Source organism: Musa acuminata, chromosome BXJ1-8 (genome assembly GCF_036884655.1).
Source record: "Musa acuminata AAA Group cultivar baxijiao chromosome BXJ1-8, Cavendish_Baxijiao_AAA, whole genome shotgun sequence".
Lineage (NCBI taxonomy): Eukaryota > Viridiplantae > Streptophyta > Magnoliopsida > Zingiberales > Musaceae > Musa > Musa acuminata.
The window spans coordinates 31,719,235-31,739,454 of NC_088334.1; positions in this window are offsets into that span (position 1 = coordinate 31,719,235).

The window sequence follows — 20,220 nt, forward strand, 5'->3', positions numbered from 1 at the left end:
CTACCATTACCATCATTCACATTTGAAATTTGAAAATGGATGTCAAGCCTTGACATCATTTTCAGAGAGATACATCGAATCATGATGGGATTATTGATAAGGTTAAATGATTTTAACTTATCAATATGTCTCTTGAATTCAAAGGCTTTGAATTCAAGAATGACTTATCTCAAGTATGGCATATAGATAGGGGGAGTTAAGGTTAACTCCGTTATCAATTGATTGTCATCATCAAAAAGGGAGAGATTGTTGAATCTCGGATTTTGATGATGAAGTCAATTGTTATTTGTTATCTAATACATATGTTGAGATAAGTGTGCAGGATTAACTATGATGGAAGAAAGACATGCAGTAGGAGTTACGCCGGAGTCAAGACTATGATCACGTTGGGAGTTCGAGAGTTCGACGGAAGTCTGGAGGGTCATCGGAGGTTCTGCGGGAACAAATCTGAGAAGTCCAGGAGCTTGCTAAAGAAGCTCATCGGAACTCACCAAGTGGATCATCGCAAGTCTAGGAGTTTGCCGGAAGTCCGTCGGAGCATCGTCGAAGGTTCGTCGGATGTTCGTCGGAAGTTCGCCGAAAGCTCGCCGGAAGAAGCGATTGACGCACCAGAGCAAGTTGTAGTAAATATCTTAAGAAATATCGTAGTTAGCATGTAGATTAAGTTAGGAATGGGAGGTGATCTCATTAACTTAATCTGGAGGCAATTGGGCCCTTGATAGACCCAAATTGGGCCGAATGGATCAACCCATTCGAACCAGAACTCTTGCTAGGCGGTGGCACCACCCAAGAGATGGTCTCCCAAGAAAGCTGGGCGGTGCAACCGCCCTAGTCAGGCGGTGGCATCGCCTGGGTTCAGTCTCCGAGCGAGACTGGGCGGTGCAACCACCCCTGTCAAGTGGTGGCACCGCTTGGGCTCAGTCTCCGAGCAAGACTGGGCGGTGCAACCGCCCCAGTCAAGCGGTGGCACCACCTGGGCCTAGTCTTCGAGTGAGACTAGGCGGTGCAACTGCCCCTGTCAGGCGGTGGCACCGCCTAGAGGCTCAGTCTCCGAGCTACCAGGCGGTTGTACCGCCCTAATCAAGAGGTACTGCCAGGACCCCGAAAATCTGAAAAAAGATATTTTTGAGCTCCAAATTCAAACTAGTTTGGGGCCTATATATACCCCACCCATTCCTGCATGAAAGGCCACCGAAAATCCAATCTTACTCTGTGATTTTTAGAGCTCAAAAGTATTGTAAAGGCTAGAAGTTCTCCTCCCTTTTTTCTTCCAAGTTTTGATCTTTCAAGAGAGGAGAGAAATTTCTGTAAGGGTTGTCTCCTAAGCCCGTCAAAAGGAGTGAAACTGTAAAAGGGTGGTTGGCCTTCGCCTATTGAAGGAAGGCTTCTAGTAGACATCGGTGACCTCGTTGGTAGAGGAAGCCAAAAGTGGATGTAGGTCAAGATTGACCGAACCACTCTAAATCTTGGTTTGCATTTACTTTGAGCATCTTATCTTTACTGCAAACCTCCTTAGTAACTTACTGCCTTCTGCTCATTTACGAACGTGTTTCATAGTTAAGTATTTTTCGAATCGGCGTTAAGACGAAAATCGATTTTATCATACGAACATCATATTCCGTTTGCGCTTACATTCTGATTTCCTTCATAACTGCAAACTGCCTTTATATCTTTGCTTTAACTGCATCTCGCTTGATCACAAGTTAAAGTGATTTACGAATCGACTTTCATACCGAAATCGCTTTTATCGTACAAACGTCGTATTCCAGTTTGCTATTACATTCTGTTGTCTATCTTAACTACAAACTACCTCTATATATTTACTTTAACTGCATCTCGCTTGATCACAAGTTAAAGTGATTTACGAATCGACTTTCTTACCAAAATCGCTTTTATCATATGAACGCAGTTTTAATCGTCGAAAGTTTTCCGCTACACTAATTCACCCCCCCCCCCCCCCCCCCTCTTAGTGCTCTTGATCCTAACAATATCTAAAAAGGACATGATGCTTCCATATGGTGGCATAATCACTAGAATACTTAATGCTTACGATATTGCAATACCACCTGACGAAGAGGTTATAAAGGTAGATAGATTTAGCATTATAAATAAAAATCTTCTTCGTCGAATGAGATGTATATTTAGAAATGGTATGTGGGTTAGAATGCCTAGATGAACTGATCCCCCTCAACCTAAACCAAAACCAGAAACACCAATCTTTAGGGGTAATCAATCTCCTTCAACTTGTCCCTTTGAGGAATCACACCCAATTGAGTAAGCTCATTCATCATCTATCGAAGACATAAGGATTCGGATGGATCGCTTTGAACAAACACTAGATCGGCTTGAACATCGTCAAGATCAAATCCTATCTGAGCTGCAGTAGATTCATTGACAGTTTGACACTCTATTTAGGTATTTTAATTTTTCACCACCTAAATGAGCATATGTATAATGTAGACACAATTCCTTTTTGTTGTAAAACTATGTTATTGTAAACTCTTTATGCTACTCACCTTGATCACAATACCACTTGTTTTGATATGTTTAATCATTGGTATCTATGACTCGATGTGTTATTTGGTGAGCATTTACAGAGTTAGAAATATAAATGTTGATTGAACTTCGTTTTCGGATTTTCCTTATTCTTTGATCACTTAAATTCTGTGCTGAAAATTTTATACGAATTTGACATGATTGAATGCTTCAATAATATGTTTACTTTAAAGTTAAAAATTTTGTACCTTGGTGCTATAAGTTTCCATGATGAGCATGTTATATTCTCATTGTGATTTGAGAAGGTTCATTCATACATCAGATTCTTAATCTTTGAGTACTACAAAACACTAATAATTTTGCTTCATAATTGTGATTGAATAAAACTATGGCAAAACATTGTCCGAATGCATAAATTTATTAAATTTCATTTTTAGACTTTCTTGATTCTATGATCAATCACTTAATGCTGAAAAAATTATGATACAAATTTTATATGATTATATGATTCAAAAGTTTCCATGATGATGAGCATGTTTTACCTTCATAATTGTGATTGAAGAGGCATAACAAAACTTTGTCTGAATGCATGATTTTGTTTTTCTCTTCTGGACTTAATGTATTTCTTGAATGGAGCTTTCATGAGCCTATGTCATATCAAGTTTGTTTCATATCAATGCTCTATGATTTTTGACATATGGAATTGATTAACAAATGCATCTCTCATGGATTTACCTTGTGAAAAATGATTTTTAATCGAGAAATGGATTTGATGAAATGAATTCCTTCTTGATGAAGGAAGACATTTTTTTTTTAATGAACACTAGCAAGAACTTAATTTCACATGTATATCTTGATTCTTGTAAAAATGAAGCATGATTTAATCTCTTATCATTTTTAACTTCATTCAAAGCTAGTTCATAATGGCTTTCCTCCTTCATGCAAAACGTTAATGATAAATAAGGAAGAAGTAATGAAAGCTATCTCCATAATGGACTTTTGAATGATACCATATCATGATTGCTTGAAAAATAATTTGTATGAATGGTATCTTATGTTTGAAAAATAACATGAATCTTTACCACACTTATTACTATGCTTGAAATACACTTGAATCATTCTCCTTTTTGTTGATGACAAAGGGGGAGAAATATGTGGTAAATTGATGATAGAATGAATTTCTATGATTGCCATATTTGCATTAATGATAAGATATCTAGAGCTTACATTGTAATTTTACAATGTTGATATCTTGCCATATGATGAATTGCTATGATTGCCATATTTGCATCATGTTAAGATATCTAGAGCTTACATCGCAATCTTACAAATTGATATCTTGTCATGTGATGAATTGCTATGATTGCTATCTTTCACATATTAAATATAAGCCTTGACATCATTTTCAGAAAGATACATCATGAAAGGAATCATGATGGGGGTATTGATAAGTTTAAATGAACTTAACTTATCAATATGTCTCTTGAATTCAAAGGCTTTAAATACAAGAATGACTTATCTCAAGTATGGCATATAGATATGGGGAGTTAAGATTAACTTTGTCATCAATTGATTGTCATCATCAAAAAGGGGGAGATTATTGAATCTCGGATTTTGATAATGAAGTCAATTGTCATTTGGTTATCTAATCCGTATGTTGAGATAAGTGTGCAGGATTAACTACGATAGCAATAAGACATGTAGTAGGTGTTAAGCCGGAGTCAAAACTAAGATCACGTTGGGGGTTCAAGAGTTCGTCGGAAGTCCGGATGGTCGTCGAAAGTTTTGCGGGAACAGTCCGAGAAGTCCAGAAGCTTGCCAAAAAAGCTCGTCGGAACTCGCCAAGAGGAATGTCACAAGTCCAGGAGTTTGCCAGGAGTCCGCCGAAGCATCGCCGAGGGTTTGCTGGAGGTTCACCGAAAGTTCGCTGGAAGCTCACCGGAAGAAGCGATTGACGCACCGGAACACGATCTACAGTATTGATGTCTTAATTATCATAGTTAGCATATATATTAAGTTAAGATTGGGAGGCTATCCCATTAACTTAATCTAGGGCCAATTGGGTCCTTGGCAGACCCAAATTGGGCCGAATGGATCAGCCCATTTGTAACATCCCTCATTTTCTGAATTTTCGTATAAGTTTCTAGTGATTATGTAAGTATCTATTTTAAATTTGACAAAAGAGCTAGAGTATGAATCAGAAATAACTTATTCTTAAGATTTGGGGGATTTGTTCAAACAAGAATCTGAGGACCTATATGTAAACCCTGAGGACCAAATCGTGAATATAATAAAAACAAGGACTAAACTGCAAAATACACAAAATAACAAATCCCACCGCTTAAGCCTCTCTGCCTTCGTTCTTAAGGAACCAGAGAAGGCAGCTGCTGTATGGAAGAATAGAGAAAGAAAGAAAGAAGAAGAGAAAAGAAAGGGAGAAGAAGAAGAAGAAAAATTGGGGCTTTGAGGTTTCTTACTCAATCTTCTCAATTGGGGGTCAAAAATTCTCAAAGGCAAGTGTTCTAACCCCATCCTATAGAATATTAGCTTATGTTCTTATGTTGATTCAAAAAGATCTGAAAGATTTCCATTTAGAACCGGAAATGTCTCTCTTTGGACATAGAACCATGGATTCTGAAATTTTTCGGTAAACTGACCCCTATATACTATTTCAGCTATAATTTTTGGTACGAAAAGCAGATTTGGGCAGGACCTAGTTTGTTTGAAAACAGACTCTTATATCCTTCTTTTGACACAGATTTTGAAGATTTTGAACACCGACTACTTACCCAAACATCTGTTTCTAATGAGCCAATAGATGCTGCAAAACAGGGATCAAAATTTCTGACCTTTCGATACTAAAATACCTATAAGTCCCTATTGGAAATTCTGATTTATACCAAACTGACTTCGTCCGAAACTAGACTTGTAAACCTTTCTTTTGACATGTAGTTTGAAAATTTTGAAATTCAAATGCCTACCCTATTATCTATTGAATCCGACCCTATGTATTCTGCAAAACAGTGATTGTGTTTTGGACCTTGTGTTACCAAATGAAAGGTAACTCCTTGTTGGAAACCATGATTCGTACGAAACTTGTTTCAACAGAAAATAGATTGATATATCTTTCAACAACAGCTTTCTTAAGGGTATTGGAGCATAATTGATAATCGGAAGTATTTGTTCTATGTGCCACTGGAATTCTGTCAGAAATCGAGCTTTGGTCGATTTCACGTATTCTGTTTCATTCCTTTGGATATTGAATTCATCTAACCTTCATATTTGAATTGAGCTAAATATGATTGCTTGGAATCCCGGTATACCCTTGCTTTCATTTCATTCTAAATCTGAATACATTAGTGAGAGATTTGTTGCTTGCATCGTATTGTCTCGTAAAGGCACATGTACGTTTTGTTGTTCCGCGTGTGCTTCCGATATATGCTACTTATTGATCAAACTACCCTCTTGTACTCTGGTGTTTATGGGATTTATTTGGACCTTTGCCATAAATGGTAAAGGGTATGTGTTTAGAGCCTGCGATGCTCTGCCGGCCCCCTCTGGCTTCACCTAGACGTGGGTGGATGGAGCTCCCAGACGTGGGAGACTTCTGTCTGGTGGTCATTCAGAAATGGATGAATCACATTCTGTCTGTGGTCCCACTACACCTTCTGTATGTTTGATATGATATCCAGAGCTATGGTTATGTGTTTCTGTACATGCTTGGGATAAGAATGATATGAATGCAACGTCAAAGACAACATTTGAGCTTCTGTTCGGTATTTGTTATTGATATGCTCCGAACTGTTTCATTCATTGTTGATATGTTTCGAAATGTTCCATACGCCATTGATATGCTCCGAAACATTTCATATGCCATTGATAAGCTCCGATATGTTTCATTTGTCATTGATATGCTCCAATTACTCTATGCCCCATCTGTTATGAACCAATTATGTATGATTGAAATGACAATTGTGATTCTGTACCTAATGATATTACGTCTATGAATTCGTATGTTCTGCCTTGCATTTTGAAACTTTATCTCTTTGAAAATTGTCCTCTTTTGACATGGATATGTTAGTCACTTGCTGAGCTCTTTATGCTCACCTTGTTGTTGTATAAATTTTTCAGGATAGCATATCGCTTGCTTAAATGTTAAGATTGGGCCGAGGCAGTGGAAAGTTAGAAGATTTTGGGCAGATCTTTATTAGCATATATGTACTTGTTGTATGAGCCACTCTGTATCTAATCAAATGTTGACGATGAATCTAAACTTGTGGATTTTGTGTATGTTAAAGGATCTCTCATGTTTAGGATTTTGGAAAGTTAAGTTAAACTTGTGTAATGATATGAACTTATGGTAAACGTTGGTTTGGTGACTGCTTAGATTTCCCCACTTGTGAATTTATACTGTGGTTATTATTTTGATGAGTGGAGTTCAGATTGTATGAAATTTCGAGTGATGTGTGGTATGTTTATGAACTGCACAGGGTTTATAGATTATAGACTATAGAGGTAAAAATTTTGATTTGTATGTTTTCTTAGTGACCTCAAATGTGTGTTTGGATCCTGGATTGATTTGTTTTCTTGAGTTTTAAATATTATGGATATTTTTGAAGGAGCGTGATAGAGGTGGTATCAGAGCATGATTTGAGAATCACTAAGAATATTTTTTTTTGAGGTTTATCGACTATCATTTAGAGATTGATCAAAGAAAATGTTCTTTTGATGTTTTAGGAAGCAAGGATGACGAGATCATTTGGTTCTCCTATTGCATCTACTGCTGATCAATTGAGTGGTATCATGCGGACTTTGGAGACTATGGCACAAGTGATGCAACAACAACAACAACATGTCCAACCTGGAAGAAATGATGAAACAGGGACATCAAACCAATTGGGGTTAGGAATTGAACAGTTCAAGAAGCTTAGTCCTCCTAGCTTTAGTGGTGAGTCTGATCCAATGGCAGCAGAACGGTGGATGCTGCAGATAGAGAAAATATTTGATGTCTTAAATTACCCTGATGATCAGAAAGTTTCTCTTGCTACCTTTATGCTGGAAGGAGAGGCTGAACACTGGTGGAGAATGATTAAGAGGATTTTTGAAGTCAAACATGAGCCAATGACATGGAAGGCATTCAAAGAGAGGTTTAACGATAAATATTTTTCAGATTGTATAAGAGATAAAAAAGAATTGGAGTTCTTGAATCTTATCCAGGGAAATATGACGGTTGCAAAGTATGAATCTAAATTCACTAAGCTCTCTAGGTTTACCACACATATGACTGATGATGAATCTAGAAAAGCAAAAAGGTTTGAAAGGGGATTACGGCCAGCAATAAGAAGTCGAATGTCAGCCTTAAAGCTACAAACATATGCAGAAATGGTAGAAAGAGCTTTGAAAATTGAAAGAGACATGGAGGAAATTCAAGAAATCATTGGCAAGAACAAAAGGGACAAATTTATTAGCAAAAGCACGAGAGAAAATGAATATGAAGCTAGTAACAAGAGGTTTAAGACATCTAGATTTTAAAAAGGGAAACCATTACGGAGGACTCAGTCATGTGCAAGATGTGGATTAAATCATGAAACAAGTCAGTGTTTTTGGGTGACTGGAGCATGTTTTGTTTGTGGAAAGTTGGATCATCAAATAAAAGATTGCCTTGTGAGGAAGAAGAAAGAGCCACTGTCTCCTAGACCCTCAGCCCATGCTAGAGTGTACGCTATCACTAAACAAGATTCTAAAGCTTCTAAATCCGTGGTTGAAGGTATTCTTCATGTTTCTAAGAGAAATGCAAAAGTTTTGTTTGATCCGGCTCCAACTTATCTTTTGTTTCACAATACTTTGCTTGTCACTTGGATATTCTACCTAGACCCCTGGATTATATGTTATATGTAACAACTGCTGTTGGAGATTCATTGGCAACAAACTTGGTTTACCCATCTTGTTTGATTTCTATTGGAGAACACGAACTCCTTGCTGATTTGATTCTCCTAGAGATCCAGGGTTTTGATATTATACTTGGCATGGATTGGTTATCTTCTCATCACGCTAGTATTGATTGTTACAAAAAAATAATTACTTTCTGCATACCAGATCAGCCTATATTTTTCTTTGAGGGCATTAGGCATGATTTGCCTCCTTGCTTGATATCAGCACTTCAAGCTTATCGTCTTATGCAGAAAGGTTGTTTGTGTTATATGGTGTGTGTAAAGGAGCATTCAAATCAGGAAACCCACCTAGATGAAATTTCAGTGGTCAAAGAATTTCCTGATGTATTCCCTGATGACTTGCCTGGTTTACCTCTAAATAGAGAGGGTGAATTTGTTATTGATCTGGTTCCCAATACAACCCCAATATCTAAGCCTCCCTACAGAATGACACCACTCGAGCTAGAGGAATTAAAGAAGCAACTACAAGAATTATTAGATAAGGGTTTCATACGACCCAGTGTATCTCCATGGGGTGCTCCGGTGCTATTAGTGAAGAAGAAGGATGGAACATTGAGGCTTTGTATTGATTATAGACAGCTGAATTAGGTGACCATAAAAAACAAGTACCCCATACCTAGAATTGATGATTTGTTTGATCAACTGCAGGGTGCATAAGTATTCTCTAAGATTGACCTAAGATCAGGTTACTATCAGTTGAAGATCAAGGAGGAGGATATTTCAAAAACAGCTTTCAGAACTCGATATGGTCATTATGAATTCTTGGTGATGCCTTTTGGTTTGACAAACGCCCCTGCAGCTTTTATGGAACTAATGAATAGGATATTTCAACCGCTCTTGGATATTAGTGTAATTGTATTTATTGATGACATATTGGTGTATTCAAGGAGTAATCAGGAGCATGAGGAACACTTGAGAAATGTATTGTCCATACTAAGAGAAAAGAAGTTGTATGCAAAGTTCAGCAAATGTGAATTTTGGTTGAATGAAGTTGCTTTCTTAGGCCATGTGATTTCAGGGAAGGGTATATCTATTGATCCAAGGAAAATAGAAGCTGTAGTTGAATGGGAAGTACCAACAAATGTAACAGAAGTTAGAAGCTTCTTGGGCATAGCAGGTTATTACAAGAGATTTGTGGAGGGATTTTCTCGAATCGCTCAACCTCTCACCAAACTCACTAAGAAGAATATGAAATTTGTATGGGGTGATGATTGTGAGCAAAGTTTTCAAGAGTTAAAAGGAAGATTGACGAGTGCCCCTATTCTCACTATTCCAAGTGGTAGTGATGAGTTTGTAGTTTATACTGATGCTTCAAGAAAGGGCTTAGGATGTGTTTTGATGCAAGAAGGGAGAGTAATTGCTTATGCTTCTAGACAACTTAAAGGTTATGAATTGAATTATCCAACTCATGACTTGGAATTGGCAGCAATTATTTTTGCTCTAAAGATTTGGAGACATTATTTGTATGGTCGACAGTTTGAAATCTTTACTGATCACAAGAGTTTAAAATATATTTTCACTCTGAAAGAGTTAAACATGAGACAGTGAAGATGGATAGAACTTCTGAAGGATTATGATTGTGCCATCCGTTATCACCCGGGCAAAGCCAATGTTGTAGCTGATGCACTTAGTAGGAAATCTACAAGTTTTATGGCTAGTCTGGTCGTGAAGCAATGGAAGTTGTTAGAAGGAAATTTTGATTTGAGAGCTTTGAGGAAAGAGCAAGACTCGATGATATTGATGGCCTACATTCAAGTGCAATCTGATCTTATTCAACAAATTAAGGAAGGACAATTACGAGATCCACGTTTAATCTACTTGAGAAATGAAGTAAAAAGGGGATTGAAGCCAAAATTTCAAGTTTCAAAGGATGGCCTATTGAGATTTGGGGAGAGGGTATGTGTGCCAAATGAGCCAGATATCAAGAGTCAAATCCTAAAGGAGAGTCATACTTCAAAATATGCCATGCATCCAGGGAGCACTAAGATGTATAGGGATATCCAAAGTCATTATTGGTGGGAAGGCATGAAGAAGGAAATTGCAATGTATGTTTCAAAATGCTTGACTTGTCAGCAAATTAAAGTAGAACACCAAAGACCTGGAGGGTTGTTGCAACCTTTAGATATTCCTGAATGGAAATGGGAATGTATTACCATGGATTTTGTTTCGGGACTACCCAGAACCTCTAGGAAGCATGATGCTATTTGGGTTATCATTGATAGGTTAACAAAATCTGCGCATTTCCTACCAATCAATATGACTTATTCGCTTGACAGACTTGCAGATTTATATGTCAATGAAATAGTAAGACTTCATGGTATTCCAAAGGAGATCATCTTTGATAGAGACTCCAGATTTCTCTCTAGATTCTGGAGAAGATTGCAGGAGTTGTTGGGCACTAAAGTTAAGTTTAGTACTGCATATCATCCTCAGAGTGATGGTCAGTCAGAAAGAACAATTCAAACACTTGAGGATCTGCTTAGAGCCTATGTTATGGATTGGAAGGGTGAATGGGATAAAGATATTTCACTTATTGAGTTCACTTATAATAATAGTTATCATTCAAGTATTCAAATGGCTCCTTACGAAGCTTTATATGGGCGAAAGTGCATAACACCTATATGTTGGGAGGAAGTTGGTGACAGAAAGCTGTTAGCACCAGACAAAGTACAAGAAACTACCGAGAAAATTCAAGTTATAAGGAAAAGGTTAAAAACTGCTCAGAGTCGTCAAAAGAGTTATGCCGACAATAGAAGACGAGATATTGAGTTTGAAATCGGAGATTTTGTATTCTTAAAAGTCTCCCCTTCTAAAGGCATTATAAGGTTTGGGAAGAAAGGAAAGTTAAGCCCAAGATTTATTGGACCTTTTGAGGTTCTTGAGAGGGTTGGTTCTGTCGCTTACAGGATTGCCTTACCACCAGCATTGTGCCATGTCCATGATATATTTCATGTCTCGATGATTAGGAAATATATATATGACCCTTCTCACATCATTAAGTATGAGCTGGTGGAGATCGATAAAGATTTATCTTATGTGGAAGAGCCTATTCAGATTGTTGACAAGAAAGAAAAAGTCCTAAGGAATCGGGTCATCCCACTGGTTCAAGTAATTTGGAGAATCATTCTGCAGAGGAAACAACTTGGGAGCTAGAGGAGGAAATGACAAAGGTGTACCCCCGTATTTTCATCGATAGAGGTACGATAAATTTAGAGGACTAAATTTTTCTTTTAAGGGGGGGAGAGTGTAACATCCCTCATTTTCTGAATTTTCGTATAAGTTTCTAGTGATTATGTAAGTATCTATTTTAAATTTGACAAAAGAGCTAGAGTATAAATCAGAGATAACTTATTCTTAAGATTTGGGGGATTTGTTCAAACAAGAATCTGAGGACCTATATGTAAACCCTGAGGACCAAATCGTGAATATAATAAAAACAAGGACTAAACTGCAAAACACACAAAATAACAAATCCCACCGCTTAAGCCTCTCTGCCTTCATTCTTAAGGAACCAGAGAAGGCAGCTGCTGTGTGGAAGAATAGAGAAAGAAAGAAAGAAGAAGAGAAAAGAAAGGGAGAAGAAGAAGAAGAAAAATTGGGGCTTTGAGGTTTCTTACTCAATCTTCTCAATTGGGGGTCAAAAATTCTCAAAGGCAAGTGTTCTAATCCCATCCTATAGAATATTAGCTTCTGTTCTTATGTTGATTCAAAAAGATCTGAAAGATTTCCATCTAGAACCGGAAATGTCTCTCTTTGGACATAGAACCATGGATTCTAAAATTTTTCAGTAAACTGACCCCTATATACTTTTCCAGCTATAATTTTTGGTACGAAAAGCAGATTTGGGAAGGACCTAGTTTGTTTGAAAACAAACTCTTATATCCTTCTTTTGACACAGATTTTGAAGATTTTGAACACCGACTACTTACCCAAACATCTGTTTCTAATGAGCCAATAGATGCTGCAAAACAGGGATTAAAATTTCTGACCTTTCGACACTAAAATACCTATAAATCCCTGTTGGAAATTCTGATTTATACCAAACTAACTTCGTCCGAAACTAGACTTGTAAACATTTCTTTTGACATATAGTTTGAAAATTTTGAAATTCAAATGCCTACCCTATTATCTGTTGAATCCGACCCTATGTATTCTGCAAAACAGTGATTGTGTTTTTGACCTTGTGTTACCAAATCAAAGGTAACTCCTTGTTGGAAACCATGATTCGTATGAAACTTGTTTCAACAGAAAATAGATTGATATATCTTTCAACAACAGCTTTCTTAAGGGTATTGGAGCATAATTAATAATCGGAAGTATTTGTTCTATGTGCCACTGGAATTCTGTCAGAAATCGAGCTTTGGTCGATTTCGCGTATTCTGTTTCATTCCTTTGGATATTGAATTCATCTAACCTTCTTATTTGAATTGAGCTAAATATGATTTCTTGGAATCCTGGTATACCCTTGCTTTCATTTCATTCTAAATCTGAATACATTAGTGAGAGATTTGTTGCTTGCATCGTATTGTCTCGTAAAGGCACATGTACGTATTGTTGTTCCGTGTGTGCTTCCGATATATGCTACTTATTGATCAAACTGCCCTCTTGTACTTTGGTGTTTGTGGGATTTATTTGGACCTTTGCCAGAAATGGTAAAGGGTATGTGTTTAGAGCCTGCGATGCTCTGCCGGCCCCCTCTGGCTTCACCTAGACGTGGGTAGATGGAGCTCCCAGACGTGGGAGACTTCTGTCCGGTGGTCATTTAGAAATGGATGAATCACATTCTGTCTGTGGTCCCATTACACCTTCTGTATGTTTGATATGATATCTAGAGTTTTGGTTATGTGTTTCTGTACATGCTTTGGATAAGAATGAATGCAACGTCAAAGACGACGTTTAAGCTTATGTTCGGTATTTGTTATTGATATGCTCCGAACTGTTTCATTCATTGTTGATATGCTTCGAAATGTTCCATACGCCATTGATATGCTCCGAAACATTTCATATGCCATTGATAAGCTCCGATATGTTTCATTTGTCATTGATATGCTCCAATTACTCTATGCCCCATCTGTTATGAACCAATTATGTATGATTGAAATGACAATTGTGATTCTGCACCTAATGATATTACGTCTATGAATTCATATGTTCTGCCTTGCATTTTGAAACTTTATCTCTTTGAAAATTATCCTCTTTTGACATGGATATGTTAGTCACTTGCTGAGCTCTTTTTGCTCACCCCGTTGTTGTATAAATTTTTCAGGATAGCGTATCGCTTGCTTAAATGTTAAGATTGGGCCGAGGCTGTGGAAAGTTAGAAGATTTTGGGCAGATCTTTATTAGCATATATGTACTTGTTGTATGAGCCACTCTGTATCTAATCAAATGTTGACGATGAATCTAAACTTGTGGATTTTGTGTATGTTAAAGGATCTCTCATGTTTAGGATTTTGGAAAGTTAAGTTAAACTTGTGTAATGATATGAACTTATGGTAAACGTTGGTTTGGTGACTGCTTAGATTTCCCCACTTGTGAATTTATACTGTGGTTATTATTTTGATGAGTGGAGTTCAGATTGTATGAAATTTCGAGTGATGTGTGGTATGTTTATGAACTGCACAGGGTTTATAAATTGTAGACTATAGAGGTGAAATTTTGATCTATATGTTTTCTTAGTGACCTCAAATGGGTGTTTGGATCCTAGATTGATTTGTTTTCTTGAGTTTTAAATATTATGGATATTTTTTAGGGAGCGTGACACCATTCGGATCCAGAATTCCTGGCCGGCGGTGGCACCGCCCAGGAGACTCAATCTCCCAAGAGTTCTAGGCGGTAGTACCGCCCCTGTTAGGCGATGGTACCGCTGGCAGTTATTACTGCTAGTGGTGGTACCACCCCTGTCAAGCGGTGGTACCGCCTGTGCTCGGTCTCCGAGCGATGTTTGGCGGTAGTACCGCCCAGACTGAGTGGTAGTACTACTCAATGATAGATGACAGGCGGTAGTATCGCCCAGTTATGGCGGTGGTACCGTCAGGATCCCGGAAATCTGAAAATGGACACTTTTGAGCTCCGAATTCAAACTGATTGGGGCCTATATAAACCTCACCCTTTCCTGCATGAAAAGGCATCGAAAGCTTGCTTTTATTCTGAGTATTTGAGAACTTAAAAGTATTGTAAAAGGCTAGAGTTCCTCTCCCTCTTTTCTTTCTAAGTCTTGATCATTCAAGAGAGGAGTGAAAACTTGTAAGGGTTGTCTCCTAAGCCCATCAAAAGGAGAAAAGCTGTAAAAGGGTGGTTGGCCTTCATCTATTGAAGGAAGGCCTCTAATGGACGTTGGTGACCTCGTCAGAGGAGGAAGCCAAAAGTGGATGCAGGTCAAGATTGACCAAACCACTCTAAACCTCGGTTTACATTTACATTCTGCTCTTTATCTTAACTGCAAACTGCCTCCGTTGCTTTACATCAACTATACTTCTGTTTGCTCTCAAGTTAAAGATCTTTCTGAAATGGTTTTAGTACAAAGTCTTTTTGAACCGATGAAAGTTTTTCGCTGCACTAATTCAACCCCCCCCCCCTCCTCCTCCTCTTAGTGTCTTAGTGTTAGTGCTCTTGATCCTAACAGAGACTATGTGAAGGAATTTTCTGTGCTAATACTGGACATACAGGATATGTCCGAGAAGGACAAGCTGTTCAACTTCCTCAATGGTTTGAAGCCGTGGGCTCAATAAGAACTACATCGAAGGAATGTTGCCGACGTGATCGGGGCAATTGCTTCCGTAGAAAGGCTCACTGACTTTTTTTCCTTCGAAGACCCGAGAAAAAGGAAACAATCTTCAAGCAATTGCCCTCCGAAATATTCTCGAGGGAAGGAGCTCGGGGGCGAACAAAGGAAGAAAAGTTCCCACAAAGGGCCAAGCCCGAAAGGCAAGACCCCGAAACCTAGCGGATGCTTCTTGTGCGGAGGGCCACACATGGTGAGGGAGTGCCCACAAAAATAGGCACTCAATGCTTTAACAGCTTCCATCCACCACCACCCCCCCCCCCCCAATCGGACAAGGGCAAGGCTGTCGCTCTTAGTTCGAGTAGTTCTGAATCCAGCAACGACGATAAGGAGTCGCAAGGACCCCGGATGGGAGCAATGCGTTTGTTGAATACCATGCAGGGTCAAGTGGGGGAGAACACAAAGACAATGCTACAAAAAGCAGGAAGTGGCGAGCTGATGTACGTAGACATTAAGCTCAATGGCCAAACGACTCGTGCAATGGTGGCCAAGGGTGCTACCCACAATTTTATTGCTGATCGAGAAGCAAAACAACTTGGGCTGATCTTAGAGAAGAGCCCAAGTCAAATGAAGGTAGTGAACTCGGAGGCCAAGCGAATCTCCGGGTTGGCAAAGGGAGTTCCCATCAAGATTGGAATATGGAGCGAAAGCACAAATATGATGGTAGTGCCACTTGATGACTTCCAAGTGATTCTTGGAATGGAATTTATGCACGCGGCGAAGTTGGTGCTAATGTCGTTCCTTAACTCCCTATGTGTGATGGGAGGTGACGACCCTTGTGTGGTTCCCGTCTCTCGGAGAGGAACCAGGGAACCCCAACATATATCGGCATTATAACTAAAGAAAGGGATACGAAAAAGTGAATTAACATTCGTGGCTACTATGAAGCTAGAGCCACTCAATGAGAAGGCCATTCATGAACCTATTGCTAGTCATAGGTGCCCAGCAAGCCAATCACGTGAGCCACTTTATAACTATTGCATAAATGCATATATATATTGTGATGTCCTTGGATTTGTGCAATGGGAATCGGATCGTGATGAGATCACGATAATGAGATCGATTCACCTTTAAACACATATCCTAAATAATCCCGGTCATAGGTTACTCGAGAGGGACATCGTGATAACCGGACAGACTGGTGTGATGTATACCCGTCCATATGATGGATGCAACTGGTCTCATAGCTGCTCGTGTAGGGACACTAGGGATATAGTACAGGTGCTCATTGGAGAATGAGTTCACTGATTGATCCACTTACGGAATGCTGGATGGTTGATGATGCCTTATTGTCAGACAGCGATTCCGTAGTCCTAGTGGTGTATTTGGTCCTTAGACTTGAGACACCAAGGATGTCCTGTATGAGTGCTCCACTCTTTGATACCAGACTTATAGGTTTGGCTGTCCCAGATCTAATACAGTTGGTCATTGGGAGTGGTAGTCGACCTTACGAGGGCTATTGAGTGTCGATAGAGGATCATCCACTCTCGACGTCATGAGAGGAATATCTCATGTATTCTTGCTCAGACAAATCCCTGGCCAGGGTCATTCGGGTTGAGAGAGAAAGAGTTCACTGGGAGAATCCGATTAGAGCGAGACTCGAGTAGAAACCATATGGGTCTGACAACACCATGCTCGATATATGGTCTCTGGGATATTAGATGGATGAGGGACTATAGGTACACGGTAACTGAGGACAGATAGGTCCAATGGATTGGATTCCCCTGTATCGTCTGGGGACTACGGCGTAGTGGCCTAGTACGTCCGTAGTCAATGAGTCGAGTGAATTAATACAGAGATAATAATTCACTGAGTTAGAAGGAGTTCTGACAGGTATGACTCACGGCCAGCTCGATATTGGGACTAGAGGGTCTCACACATATGGTAGCCATTGCGATGAGTAGAGGTTCGGATATGAGATATCCGACGGAGCCCTTGTCTTATTGGATGCAGATCCAATACCCACTAGGGGAGGACCCATTAGGGTTTGACAGGGGACCTCTATAAATAGGAGGGATTCAGAGCCTCATAGGCTAGAGTTTTTGCTTGCCTTTCCTATTCTCCTCTCCCTCTCCACCTCAGAGTAGGCCTGGAGTTTTGAGGAGCATCGTCGCAACCCTACTGTGTGGATCACCGCTAGAGAGGAGGACGCTTGACCTCCTTCACCCTCTCCTAAGGATCTGCAAGGAAACAGGGATATACGATCTCCCTAGGTAATATAATCTACTCAATACGTAGTTTTAAGTTTCGCAGATTTTGCGCACCAATCTTCGCACGACGACGAACATCTCTTTGGGAATCGGGGATTTTGTTTTCTTGTTCTTCCGCTGCGTATATGACGTCGCCCCCAAGATTTTCCAACAGTGGTATCAGAGCCAGGTTGTTCGTGCGAATGATTGGTTTTGAACTACGTGTGTTGTGTTTAGGAAGAATTTTGACATCAAAATCGTTGACGCAAAAACAAGGAAGGGCAGCAACAGTTGCTGCCCTCGATCTGCGTGCGTGCAGCTTAGCCGAAGGCGGTCAGCGTAGGGGCTGCGTCTGCAGTAGCCGGTCGGCGGCCTGCTTGCAGCAGGCTTGCGTCCGGCGAAGCTGGCAGCCCGCGGGCAGATCGGGCGCCTCTGCCCGCGGGGTGAGACACCGCAGGGCAGCGACGCTTGCCACCGCTGCTCCCGCGGGCAAACCCCCCCCCCCCTAACAGGGGCGGCCGCCCGGCGGGACAGCACCGCCTGCGGGCGTTGCCCCACCGGTAGAACCGCCTGCAGGGCGCCCACCTGTAGCGGCACCGCCGCCAGCGGGCGTGCCGCCTGCAGGCGAGGGCAGCGCCCTCGCCCCGCCGCACAGGCCGCCGCCAGCAGGGTGGCGACGGCGGCAGCAGTAGAGGGAATTAGGGTTTTGGGCAAAAGGATAGTTTTGCCCCTGTGAATTTGAGAAATTCCAGTTTCTATCGTTTGACTAAATTATGAAAATACCCTTAGGAATTGAGAAATTCCCTACATGTCCCTGATTTCATAAAATATTAATTAATTAAAAGGTTTAGTTGATTATTATTTTTATTATTATCTAGTAGTCCTACATGATGATGATTATTTATACATGTGATGTATGATGTGTGAACGGATGATCATGGACCGTGTGATGTGTGTACTTGTGATTATTATTATTGAGGTCTGCGAGCCTCCATTATATTTCTCGTTTATTGTCGGGCCTGCGTGCCTATGATTAAGTTGTAATCACATGAGGAGGCACAGCGGGAGCGTGGATGCGATAGCGGGACCCACGAGACGGACGATCGTGATGTATGAAGACGCATCAAGATGTCGACGGAACCGACGAGGACGAGATGGACGATCACAGGGCATGGAGATGCACCGTTGCACACATAGATCTTGATATGAGTGATTAGGCCTACTGGCTCGGGCCTAATCATATTAGGTTGTGGTCCATGATCATCTGGTGTGATTGCTTATACACATACTAGATATGTATATATATTTGCATGCGATGTAGATATATATTAAATATGTATATGTGTGACATGTCATATTAGGAGACCAAATCATATAAACATCTCTCGATAATATTAAGTCGGTAAATGTGAGGCAATTAGATTGACCCACGTGGCTTTCCATCATTATAAGTAGGAACCGATTCCCGGTGTAGGTTGAGTTGGTCGAGTCCCTCGAGACTCACCTATATCGCGATTCGTTATCTTGCTTACGACATAGAGATGTCACCGGTGACCTAAGAGCATGGTATGCTTGGTCGAGTCCCTCGAGGGTATATCATCAAATCAGACTCATCTTGTAACGAAGGTATTGACTTAACCGAGCATCATGGTTGGTCGAATCCCTTGAGGCCATGGTGATTCGGAGGCCGAACAGGACGAAAATCATAAGGAGTTGTGATCGGTAAGAGTTGCCTACCTTTTAGGCTTAGTGTGATTGGTCGAGTCCCTCGAGGTTACACTAAGACGCTGATTGGATCCTGATCCCCACTAGAAGTCTGCTGGAGACTTCCGTTTCACGTGCTGAGGGTGTCGCGTGACTCGTTAGTAAAATAGTGGGAGCATATTAAGATAGAAGTCCATATCTTGATAGTTTATTTCTTACAAAATCTGCATGTTATTCATTTCTGCTGCATCTTTATTTTCAGAAAATATCGCTTTCAAATCCCTTACGTGGCATACTTGATGTCAACTGCCTCACTGGTCCAAATTATACGGATTGGCTCCGTAACTTGAGAATTGTTCTCACAGCGGAGAAAATCGTGTATGTCCTTGATACAGTGATGCCTACGCCCGAAGAAGGGGCAAACGAGGATGAGATCGCTCGCTACGTGAAGTACATTGATGACTCCACTCTTGCTCAGTGCTATATGTTGGGCTCTATGACTCCTGAGTTACAGAGACAATATGAAAAGATAGATGCTAGATCCATTCTCCTACATGTCCACAAATTGTTTAAGGAACAGGGAAGGACTCAACGATATGAGATATCCAAGAGCCTCTTCCGCGCTAGGATGACTGAGGGGACATCGGTTTAGAACCATGTCCTAAAGATGATTGTGTGGATAGAGAAATTCACAGGTCTAGGAATGGTCCTAGAGGATAACTTGTGTGTGGACATTGTGCTTCAGTCCCTACCAGATTCCTTTTCACAGTTCATAAGGAATTTTAATATGAACAAGCTTGAGGTGACTCTCCCAGAGCTCCTCAATATGTTAAGGGAGGCAGAGAGTACTATTAAAAAAGAGAAGCCAATTCTCTACACTGGTGAGACTAGAAAGAAAAGGAAAGCAGAAAGGTCCCTTAAGAAGGGAAAGGGCAAGGGCAAACCAGGTAAAGCAAAGGTTGCTAAGAAAGACCCAGCAAAGGACAAAGGCCAGTGCTTCCACTGTGGTAAAGAAGCTTGGAGAAGCTTGGAGAAGCACTAGAAGAGGAACTACAAAGAGTACCTTGCAGAAAGGGTGAAATAGAAGCTTGGAGAA